This window comes from Trachurus japonicus, chromosome 3 (genome assembly GCF_045865225.1).
Source record: "Trachurus japonicus isolate A0001 chromosome 3, Traja_1.0".
NCBI lineage: Eukaryota > Metazoa > Chordata > Actinopteri > Carangiformes > Carangidae > Trachurus > Trachurus japonicus.
Genome location: NC_140909.1, coordinates 2,148,211 through 2,160,424, shown reverse-complemented (window position 1 = coordinate 2,160,424; position 12,214 = coordinate 2,148,211). Strand labels below are relative to the sequence as shown.

The following is a 12,214-nucleotide window of genomic DNA, read 5'->3' as shown; positions in this document are numbered from 1 at the left end:
TATATTGTGTATTATCGGACCACAGGACCATAATTGCTGTATAAACGATGTTAATAATAATTACCAATGCTCCAAATCGTAGACCATAGCTTTAAGAAACAGGATTCATTAAACAAATCACTGTTTGTTGTCAGGACTTAAATAATATGTTCAGACACAAATTTCCAGAAATATTCCAATGGTGTATGGAGGGAAAGTACATCTTCTGTGAGAGCTGGACCAGAGAGAATATTATTGGGACCAATATGCATATTACTAGCGATACCAGTCATGGAGCACGGTGAGTTTTTTTGGTCAGGACTCAGTGTCCACATTGACTGGGCAATAAGTGCCTGGTTGGTTTACTTTGTCCACTTGTCCACAGGTATTGTCCCACAATACCTGCTACACATCCAGCACACTGTACCAAGGATCTGTCCTTCTGAAATGGAAAAAATAAATGTGAAACAAAGGTTTATCTGTAAATCATGCTTATTAGCTTGTAGATTACCTGCAGGAAAAGTTGGTGTGGTAGGGAAATTGAGTATAATATAAAGTGTTTACCCATTCACACATTTCACCAGTCACACAAGACTGTCTGGCTAACCTATTATACTCTGTGATTATCATCGTAAAAGGTAGGTATGCATACAGCCCCCAACTTACCACCACACCCACTCCTGAACATTCACACCTGCTCCAGAACATTACCACCTCCAAGCATCCCCCCATCACTGCTTTGAGCCTTTGACACTTCCATTAATTGAAAACGTCCCACCACTCCGACAATTTTTGTTTCCATTGTCGGAATGGCGGTACTTTCCTTTTTTGGAAACGTCCCGCCATTCCGACAAAAGGTCATTAAATGTGTAGGTTAATAATGATCACCGCCTCCCTGCCTGCCCATCTCTCTCCTCTAACAGCACTTTGACTCTGGTCAACGCCCTTGTCACATCCCATCTCAATTATAAAATGCATTATTATTATTGGCGCTGTGCTACTTAGTTTGCAGCTGTGGTCGAGACAGCTAGAGAGTTAATGGAGAGAGTGACCGCTACGCCGGTGAATCAGATCAGTGATGTTGTTTTTTATTGTATCACAGTGGTTACAGTACGTTCAACAGGATCAGTGGTTCTCATGGGGGTCCTGGACCCCTGCATATTTTTGATCTCTCCTGTAGCCTGGTCGGGTCTGGCTCCAAGTTTAATTATAGACAATTTGATCTGCAGACGCACAGAGGCATGCGTAAAACACATATTTTGACTACTTCGTGCTGTTGCTATTTTTTTTAAAGTTACCTTTCGTTTCCTTTGGATTTTTGTGCGTATTATGGAGCCGTCCTGGTCCATGTTTGTAAGCCTTTTTACCAGGAGTAAATTCCCAAAAGTTGCAACAACTTGTAGTGATCCACTGGGTTTTGCCTGGCCAGCTGGGGTAGTTGATTTGCAGGTTTGCTCCCCAGGTTTTTTTCATTGTGTATTAGGCCAGGGAAATGATCAATTATCCTTGTGGTTCGCGCACTGGGACGTGCGGACCTGTAATGAATGAATGAATGTTTCTTTTTTGCTGTAAGTTGTGTGCGTAATGCGTAAAAGTGCATTAGTGGGACCGAGGGTTTAAATGGAGAAGTGACGTGGTGAGAGGGGAGGAGAGGCGGCATAGTGGATTATTTTTCCCAGTGGATTACCCTGTGGATCATAAAGGCCCGTTTGGACACCTCACAGCCCGTTTTCAGCCAAGTGGGACGAGGGAGAGGACTGGTGGTCACCTCGGCGGAGCCGCGGCGTCTCTCCCGTGTGGACAGTAGGACAGTAGGACAAACAAACTCTCTCTCACTCACCCTCACCACGCACCAACACACACACACATACGCACGCACGCACACACACACACACACACACTGACTGTGAGCTCGTGCACCCCCACACACACACATACACGCCGGCACGGACAGTGACAGTGCGCTCGCGCACCCACACACACACTCATTCCCACTCGGACTTCATGGACAGTGGGAGGGGGGAGGGCTTTCGGGTTCTGTTGATCTGTGTGTAATTGTTTATTATATGCCGCCTGTGATGGGCGCGTTTTGAGTTGCCTACAGAGACTCAGACTAAGTAGCGACTTTGATTATTGCTTCCCTGGACGCACCAGTAGCGCGAGCCTAGATCCGCCTGCAGCAGTTGTGTCAGTTCCCCTTATATCCTTATTGTAAGGGAAATTGTTACAAACTGACATCGGAGTGTGTGATTGTACATGGCGAGACTTTGTGTTTGTTTATTTATTAAGCTTCCACTGACTGTATCACATCTGTACACATGTCTTAAAACATGAAAAAAACAAAAAAAACATACACACATACACCTAACCGCCGCTCGGAGTAACGCACATTTCCTTATGGAAATTAAAGCCTTGTCGGAATGACGGGACGAAACTGTCGGAATGGCAGGACGTTTGCATGTCGGAATGGTGGTATGTCTGAATGGTGACATGTCTGAATAGTAAAATGTCGAAATGGCGATATGTCGGAGTGGCAGCATGTCGGAATGGCAGCATGTAACCAAAAAATACAGTTGTGCAAAGTTGGTCTCTTTGGGTGATGTTCCCATTTATTGTAACAAAAAAGGTTATTAACAAAACAGTATTTGATGTGGATAAAAACAAAGATCACTGGCTTTCCTCCGGCTGTCGGTAAGAACCACCATCCAACTCAAACTAATCACCCTTCATTTCAGGCACCTGCTGGGTGTTAAGCAAACAAAATGAAAAGGTATATACCGCACCCTTGTGGTCAAAGTAAAGTACTTGCACAAAACACAAACTAAAGAATGGCTCCTACAGATTTCATGGCTGCAGATGTTGAGGCAATGGGTCTGTCATCATTGAGGCAAGAGATGTTCTTGGTCTTGGGAACTGGGACAATAATGGACTCTTTGAATCACCTGGGTACTGAGCTTTGACAAAGGGAGATGTTGAAATGTAGGTTAGAGTTTGAGCCAAGTTTGTCCACTCCGGTGGGTGCACCGCCATGTATTTGTGAACAACTCATTCTAAGCTTTTAATCAACAATCAGGTTAAAGAGTTTATAAAGAAAAAAAGTCCAAATTCTCTGATTCTAGCTTCTTCAATGTGAATATTTCTGGTTTCTTTGTTCCTTCATGACAATAAACTGAGTCTCTCTTTGGTTTGTGGACAAAACAAGACATTTGAGGACATCATCTGGTGGTTTGAGAAACACTGATTGATATTTTTCAACACTGCTCGCAGCTGTACAGCTTCTCTCTGGTGTGGACGAGCCGGTGGACCATTAAATTTCTGGATTTTGTGAACGCCTTCCCACACAGCAGCTGTACGGCTTCTCTCCAGTGTGGATGCGCCGGTGGTTCGTTAAACCTCTGGAGGTAGTGAACGCCTTCCCACACTGCTCGCAGCTGTACGGCTTCTCCCCGGTGTGGATGCGTTGGTGGGCCGTTAATTGTCCAGATTGAGTGAATGCATTCCCACACTGCTCGCAGCTGTACGGCTTCTCTCCGGTGTGAATGCGTTGGTGGGCCGTTAACTGTCAAAACACAAACTAAAGAATGGCTCCTACAGATTTCATGGCTGCAGATGTCGAGGCAATGGGTCTGTCATCATTGAGGCAAGAGATGGATTGGTCTTGGGAAGACCAAGACCAAGAATAGACCAAGATAATGGACTCTTTGAATCACCTGGGTACTGAGCTTTGACAGAGGGAGATGTTGAAATGTAGGTTAAAGTTTGATCCAAGTTTGTCCGCTCCGGTGAGTGCACCACCACCTGTGTTGGAGTTTATCAAGAAAAAAAGTCATAATTCTCTGATTCCAGATTCTTAAATGTCTGGTGGTTTGAGAAACACTGATTGATATTTTAGAACATTTTTTAGCATATTATTGACCAAACAACTTATCGATTAATCATGTACACATCGACAGATTAATCTATGATGAAAATAATCGTTAGTTGCTCAGGTGTAGGACCAGACCGTCCCGTCGTCTAGCTGCTGTGGAATTGCTGGTGTTTCTTCAGGTTGTTGGACTTGCTGAAGGCCTTCCCACACTGCCCACACACATACGGTTTCTCTCCGGTGTGGACGCGCCGGTGGACCGTTAAGTCTCCGGATCGAGTGAACGCCTTCCCACATTGCTCGCAGCTGTACGGCTTCTCTCCGGTGTGGATGCGTTGGTGGACCGTTAACATTGAGGAGGTAGTGAACGCCTTCCCACACTGCTTGCAGCTGTACGACTTCTCTCCGGTGTGGACGCGTTGGTGGACCGTTAAATTTCCGGAGGTAGTGAACGCCTTCCCACACTGCTTGCAGCTGTATGGCTTCTCTCCGGTGTGGACGCGCTGATGGGCCGTTAACTGTCCAGATTGAGTGAACGCCTTCCCACACTGCTTGCAGCTATACGACTTCTCTCCGGTGTGGATGCGTTGGTGGACCGTTAACTTTGAGGAGGTAGTGAACGCCTTCCCACACTGCTTGCAGCTGTACAACTTCTCTCCGGTGTGGACGCGTTGGTGGACCGTTAACTTTGAGGAGGCAGTGAACGCCTTCCCACATTGCTCGCAGCTGTACGGCTTCTGTCCAGTGTGGATGCGTTGGTGGATCATTAAATTTCCAGAGTTAGCGAACGCCTTCCCACATTGCTTGCAGCTGTATGGCTTCTCTCCGGTGTGGATGCGTTGGTGGACCGTTAACATTGAGGAGGTATTGAACGCCTTCCCACATTGCTCGCAGCTGTATGGCTTCTCTCCAGTGTGGACGCGGTGGTGGACCGTTAACTCTGAGGAGGTATTGAACGCCTTCCCACATTGCTCGCAGCTGTACGGCTTGTCTCCGGTGTGGACGCGCTGATGGGCCGTTAATTGTCCGGACTGAGTGAACGCCTTCCCACATTGCTCGCAGCTGTACGGCTTCTCTCCGGTGTGGATGCGCCGGTGAACCGTTAACTCTGAGGAGGTAGCGAATGCCTTCCCACACTGCTCGCACCTGTATGGCATCTGTCCACATTGGCGTCGTCGGCGGTGAGCGTTCAGATGGACTGAGGTCCTGAACGTGTTCCCACACCCATTACAGCTGTGTGGTTTCTCCTTGGTGTGATCCTGTTTCTATGGCAACAGACAGGAACAGAGAGAGAATCAAGCAATCAATGGATGGATGGATAGGCCTGTTTCACAAGATTCTGAAGTGACGTCACACAGGGTAAATCTACATCCGGTCCGGTCAGCTAGAGCGATTGACAGAGTGGTGACACTTTTCATTCAAACAAACTAATACGACTGCCACTGTTGTTAGATTTCATCAATGAGACTAACATTAATCTCCTAAAAAGAGTTTAGCCAGTCAGCGGTAAACCATTATGTGGGTTTGAGTGAACATCTTTGATGATTAAATACATACTGCCACTTAATATGTTTTATGTATGGCATTATTACAGTAGGCTAATGATTAGCCGCTAATCTTCCATTTGGAGAGTGACAAATAAAACCTTGAAGCAAGAAGATTTTGATGGAGAACTGACATTGATATACAGTAATTCAGTAACGGTTGTAAATGTACCAGTGTACGGTTTATCATCCTATCAGAAAAACACAGACCGTGAGCATCACACAGGACTTCCTGAACAGTTTGGTATGATTTGGTGTTTCTACAGCAAATATTTTGGAGACACTTGCGATTTTAAAACAGGGGTCTATTCTGCTTCTCTCAGAAAATGTTTGTATTGGAGTCAATGAGGAGTAGAGACAGACGTGGCCGCATTTAGAGGCTGATAATTCAAATTCTGTAAGTCTCTCTGATATTTTGAGCACATCGTGAGAGAGATAACAAGATTGTCTACAAATTTGGAAAAAAATCATGTGAGCAGAGCGTAAAAGAGAAAAGTTTCAGACGATTTCAGTCAACTTGTCCCACTCTAACCGATGATGTCACCCACTCTGACACGAACATTCCATGCAATACACACCCATTAAAGGTTGACTATGTAGAATTACAAGAAAAACAACAGAAAAAGAATTCCAGCAGTCGATTGCCAGACCGTTGCTAGGTAAAACGGGCCGTTGCTAGGGACTCCGCTCTAAACAGAGGACAGCAGAGGAGAGCTAAGCAGGATATTTACCTTATGTTTCATTTTTACCGTCATTAACAGCATAATAAATGACTTGTAGCTTATTACAGGGAGAGTGGAGGCTCTCTGCCTTCCACACCGCTGCTGCTCAGAGCCTCAGAGCCTCCGCTGTCACTGCTCTCGTCAAGTTGGGGAAAAAAAAAAAAAAAGGAGCTCCGTGGCACCGAAAGTCTGCGATGATAAACGTGTTTATGACAGATAAGACTACATAAATACACCCATCCTAACAAGTATATGATAATCCATTGATCCACCGATTGATTATTAAAAAGGCTTAGTTGGAAACAAACGCATACGACCGGGAGGAGGCAGGAAAACAGCGGAGAACTGAGCCACATGTCGGCTACAGGCAGGTACGAATGTAAACAGAACGTTGACAGAAAGTCATTGTCGAGCCCGTCAAAAAAATTTAAAATAATAATTCAGACTAAAAAAAATTTTTTTTATGGAAAAGCAATACTTTCATTCTGTACCCCTCTAAAGGCCCCATGGATGTATTATTTTTGAAAAAATATAGCTTTTAATAAATATTCTACATATTCAACCTTTAATCTCATAATTTCTCCAAAAATGATCATGGTCATTGATCAGGGATTGATCAAAAACTATATGAACTATCAAAACGTGGACTGATACGCCAACACACAAGACTTGTGTCTATACTGTTTAAAGTTTAAATAAATTTAAGTCTCTAGGTGAAAGTATGCCTGAGCAATAGACGTTTTGGGAAAACTGTTGGGAAAGGTAATAGCACACCGATCCCGATCAAACTGCACATTTTGATATATAATATATTATATGATTATGGTAGCGAATCGAAAATAGTCCGGAAGATGAAGAATAAAAATATTATGGAAGACAAAATCCACACAATAACAGTAGTGCCCGGTGCGCTTGCCCTAATGCTACAGCAGGAAATAAAGTAGGCAGGTTACTTTGTAGACTTTATAGTGAAGGAAGAAAAAAAGCAGTCGCTCAACTCATAGCCTTGATGTAGAAAAAGTATATATAATTTATTAAAAAAGGACCGACGTTTCGACCTCACACAGGTCTTCCTCAGGGTGTGACTTTATAGTGAACCACAAAATATACAACAGCTAGCAGCTAACAGCTGTTAGCTTCATCTCTTGACTCGCTCCCACTAAAAACAGAAACACAGACCTGTGGACCGGAACCGGATGGACCGGAGGGCTCGTTGTCCTTGTGGACCGCGTCCTGCTCCTCCCCTGTAGTCCCAGTCTGCCCAAACAGATCATGGTTCTCCTCCTTTATCATGTTGTAGTCCTGGTTCTCATACTGGTTCTCCTCCTTTATCATGTTGTAGTCCTGGTTCTCCTCCTTTATCATGTTGTAGTCCTGGTTCTCCTCCTGGTTCTCCTCCTTTATCATGTTGTAGTCCTGGTTCTCCTCCTGGTTCTCCTCCTTTATCATGTTGTAGTCCTGGTTCTCCTCCTGGTTCTCCTCCTTTACCATGTTGTAGTCCTGGTTCTCCTCCTGGTTCTCCTCCTTTATCATGTTGTAGTCCTGGTTCTCCTCCTTCATCATGTTGTAGTCCTGGTTCTCCTCCTTTATCATGTTGTAGTCCTGGTTCTCCTCCTTTGTCCTGGTCCTGGTCAGACGGGACCTCCTCTTGGTGCTTTTCCACTAGCTCAGTACGGTACAGCACGGCTCTACTCGCTTTTATCCTCTTTTCCTCCTCCAGCCCCTCCTACCTGCTACCTGCTACTTCTTTGGTAACGCCTCAGCGAGCCGTGACTGAACGTGACGTCAGCCGACTGCCTTCCCCTGATTGGCTAGAGTGTCGTCACTGGAAGACGAGTGAGTCTGGAGCCAAAGATACTCTATTTGTTTATAAACCGTCTTTGCTGGAGCTGATGAGAGGAGAGAAACAAGAGAGCCGTTAGTGGAAACAAAGACGGTTTATAAACCGAAAATAGAGTATCTTTGGTGGAAAGCGCCTTCTGTTTACCTTTGTATTCTCGCGATCTCTCCGACTTTCGCGGTCACGTCGCAGTCTCCTCCCCTTAGATACCGTTGCAAAGGTGTCGGAGTTGACTGTGCTGTAACTTCAGAATTATGTAGAAATATTTGAGGAAGAGTGGGCCCTTTTCATTAGTGTTTACAGATCTTCCATTCATTTAAACACTGTAGGCTCATTTGTGATTCAGTTTCATTTCAGTTTAATTTATTTGACAAGGGACAATGTACATTAATAAAACATTGTAAAAAACACAAATGTAAATGTACCAGAGTTAGCTAAAAAAAGAAGCTAGTTTTCATCGCCAGTCCCTCCGCCTGATGGTAAAGGGCAACCTTTAAAAGAGTAACAATGAAGTAGAATACCAAACACACATTCAGTACGCATTAATAAATATACATTTGTAAGACAGTAACACACATTTGTGATGACACCAGGGAGTTAGTGCTCATAATATAATTAGTTCTTACTGCTGCCATCATAGGGCATCAGCAATACATAGTAGCCTGTTAAGAAACAGGATTCATTAAACGAAATCACTATTTGTTGTCAGGGCTTAAATAATATGTTCAGACACAAACTTCCAGAAGTATTCCAATGGTGTATGGAGGGAAAGTACATCTTCTGTGAGAGCTGGACCGGAGAGAATATTATTGGGACCAATATGCATATTACTAGCGATACCAGTCATGGAGCACGGTGAGTTTTTTTGGTCGGGCCTCAGTGTCCACATTGACTGGGCAATAAGTGCCTGGTTGGTTTACTTTGTCCACTTGTCCACATGTATTGTCCCACAATACCTGCTGCACATCCAGCACACTGTACCAAGGATCTGTCCTTCTGAAATGGAAAAAATACATGTGAAACAAAGGTTTATCTATAAATCATGCTTATTATCTTGTAGATTACCTGCAGGAAAAGTTGGTGTGGTAGGGAAATTGAGTAAAATATAAAGTGTTTACACATTCACACATTTCACCAGTCACACAACACTGTCTGGCTAACCTATTATACTCTGTGATTATCATTGTAAAAGGTAGCTATGCATACAGCCCCCAACTTACCACCACACCCACTCCTGAACATTCACACCTGCTACAGAACATTACCACCTCCAAGCATCCACCATCACTGCTTTGACTATGAATTGATTAGAAAATGAGCATGCATTTCTTTCTGTGATGAAACTTCTCACGGAATTAAAGGTAATAAGTAGTGAATTAAAATGATAAGCCATGGCAATATATTTAATTCCCATATAAATAACAAATAAATGAATATTTGTAACAAAACATAAGGACAAGGGCTATGTGTAGAACATGTGTAATTGAAAGTACTCAATTCCAGAAGAAAAAATACAGTTGTGCAAAGTTGGTCTCTTTGGGTTAAGTTGAAATAAAAACTTTGCAGAAATTAATCAAACATTTCCCGTTGAGCTTATTTGATGACGTGTTAATGAGTAACAGCAGCTGCAGCGAGCAGCGCTGTCTGTCTGAGGATTTCTATCTGTGATGAGTTTTCATTCTGTAAAAGTTTGTTGAGAAGGAAAATAAATGTTCCAGTGAAATTGATGACTCATTATAATGTGTTTCATTATGAGGAAGATTAATGGGTTGATGTGTGAAATGACCGTCTCTTACATCTGCAGATCCTGGTTTATGATTCATGTCCAGGTTGTTGTGCGACTTCTTCTTTTTCTGTAGAAATAAACTGAAGCTACATTTTTTTTGATATTGTTACTTATACTTTATTGTCCAATTATGTTAAGATAGGCAATTATTGTTACAAGTCATGTTCATTTTTCTTACTTTATGTCTGTTTAGCTACTTTTCCATTTGTTATTCATTTAATTCAGTTTTATTGCACAGAGACTCTATTCTACTGCTCCTCGACTTGTGAGGCATTGGGGTTGTTTTGGGTTCTGGGGAAAAAATAGAAAAGGCAAAAGGTAAAATCTCTTTGTAGTCTACTTACTGTTGTGTTTCTTAAAAAGATTAATTAATTAAAAAAGAAAGAAAGAAAGAAACTGAAGCTTTTACAGTCACCTGATGAAGCTGTGGCGGTTTGACTCTTCTCTGCCTGTAGGTGGCGCTGCAATCTGGAGCTGAAACCAAAACACACTGATTCTTCCAGAGCCAGGAACACTTTGTTTAGTGTCAAACCATTGTGATCAGTACGTTTATTATTAAGGATTTACTGTAAATGTGTCAGAACTGATACAGAAAACTGTGTTGTTTCATATCTAGACTTTATTATTGTCACTGAGTTTGTCTAATGGATTAAAAAGAAGTCGTTTGTTTGACTTTCCACCAAATCTCAGATGTAAAACAGATCAAATAAAAACCAACACAGTGTTTTAATGTTCATCTTAACTGGTGACGTGATGATGGAGGTGGAGAACAGAGTCGGATTATTAAAATGTCCTACAGGTTTTAACTGGTTCAGATCTGATTCAGTCAGTCAACTCAATTTTTCTTCTTTTTTTGGCTCCCTTAAACTGTTTTCTAGACTCTGTCGTCTGGTTTTGGTCCATGTGATAAAATCCATGATAATCAGTCTGAGGTTCAGTCTTTTAAAGCCCCTGTACAGACTTTTCATTTAGTGTAGATTTTGGCGGTCCCTGTGGACGAAAGTGGTGGAATGAAGACTGCATTTCCCACTGTCATGAAGACGTTTGTCTGGCCGACGCCTGTAGATTTCTTTTGGAAATGTCGGAAAGAAGACAGGACTTGCTTTTTTCTTTTTTAGCAGCGTAATGTATCTATTGGTATGGTTTCGTCAGTGGTCCGACCCGACCATGCCTTCCAGAGGTCTAGAATTAGACTACTTAGAAATAGCGTATCTTCACACTGATGGGCTCATTTGCTGTTGTAGGTAACAGAGACACATCAGCAGAAACCAGATACTTTTGCATATCAGTTAAAAGCTCCATACCGGGGCTTCAAAGGATAATTTCCGTTTTTTACAACCTGGACCTTATTTCTAGCATAAAATACGATCATTTTACTCACCCAGATAACTTTGGTGTCATTTGGAGTTGTTTTGACTAAATTAGCCCCAGTGGAGCGGCACTTATATCCGTACAATGCAAGAACACGGGGCACGCAATGCAGCCTCTAAATAACACATTACCTGCCGCAAAACTCGTTCATTTCACCAATATTTTGTTATGATACACTAGTGCTATTCCCCTCCGAGTCCGTGGTGGCATGTTATCAACATCTGGGGTCTGGTTGACTACTAACCTCTTATCTGGCTGCCCGGCGCGGCTAACTTGCTACCACTAATGCTACGGTTGGTTTCTGCGTGTTTCTGACTTGTCAGAACAAAATGAGCAGCTGGATGAAGTTCAGCTTCCACAGGCTTCCTCTCCTCAACCTGGACTCACTAAAGCTCCGGCTAGTTGAGATAAAAATGGACCCGAATGCTGAAGCAGAATGATTATTATCAGAATGACCGTGCAGCGGTCGGAGATGACATCATCCAGATCAGAGGTTAGTAGGTCAACCTACAGACCCCGGATATTGATAACAGCTAACCACGGGCTCGGAGGGGAATAGCACTAGTGTATCATAACAAAATATTGGCGAAATAAATGAGTTTTGCGGCGGATAATGTGTTATTTAGAGGCTGCATTGCGTGCCCCGTGTTGAAATGGGGCTTTGAAGGATGTAAACAGCCTACAGTGGAACTTGCATCCACTCCCATTCATTGCTGCCGTGGCGATGCAGGGACAGACACAACAACCGCAAAACAGGAGCAATTAAACTGAAAATCTTCAGATTCCTTCTTTCAGACCTAAAATGTTAGGAAAATACACCCCGAGTTGAATTTGCCCGGAATTGTCCTTTAACGAGCTCCAGGTGCATTGTTTATGAACCTTAACAAGCTCTGGCCGTAGGATCAGAGGTTACCACGGCAACGTGAGATGGTTGCCAATGACGATAGAGGCCCCCCAGGCTGAGACAGACAGAAACATGGAGAAAAAGAGCAATTTTCTGCCTCTGCACTGGTCTCACATTTAGGCTTACTGTGACAAAACGGTAACTCCTATCAGAATAAACCCAGACTGAGAGCGTCACAAGGACTTCCTGAACAATTTTGTACG

The 12,214-nt window shown here is 43.2% G+C and overlaps 1 pseudogene; it reads right to left on the bottom strand.

Annotated features, from left to right (window-relative positions):
- The window catches only part of LOC146989395 (uncharacterized), a 75,034-nt pseudogene that overhangs the window by 10,792 nt on the left and 52,028 nt on the right, over window positions 1-12,214 (bottom strand).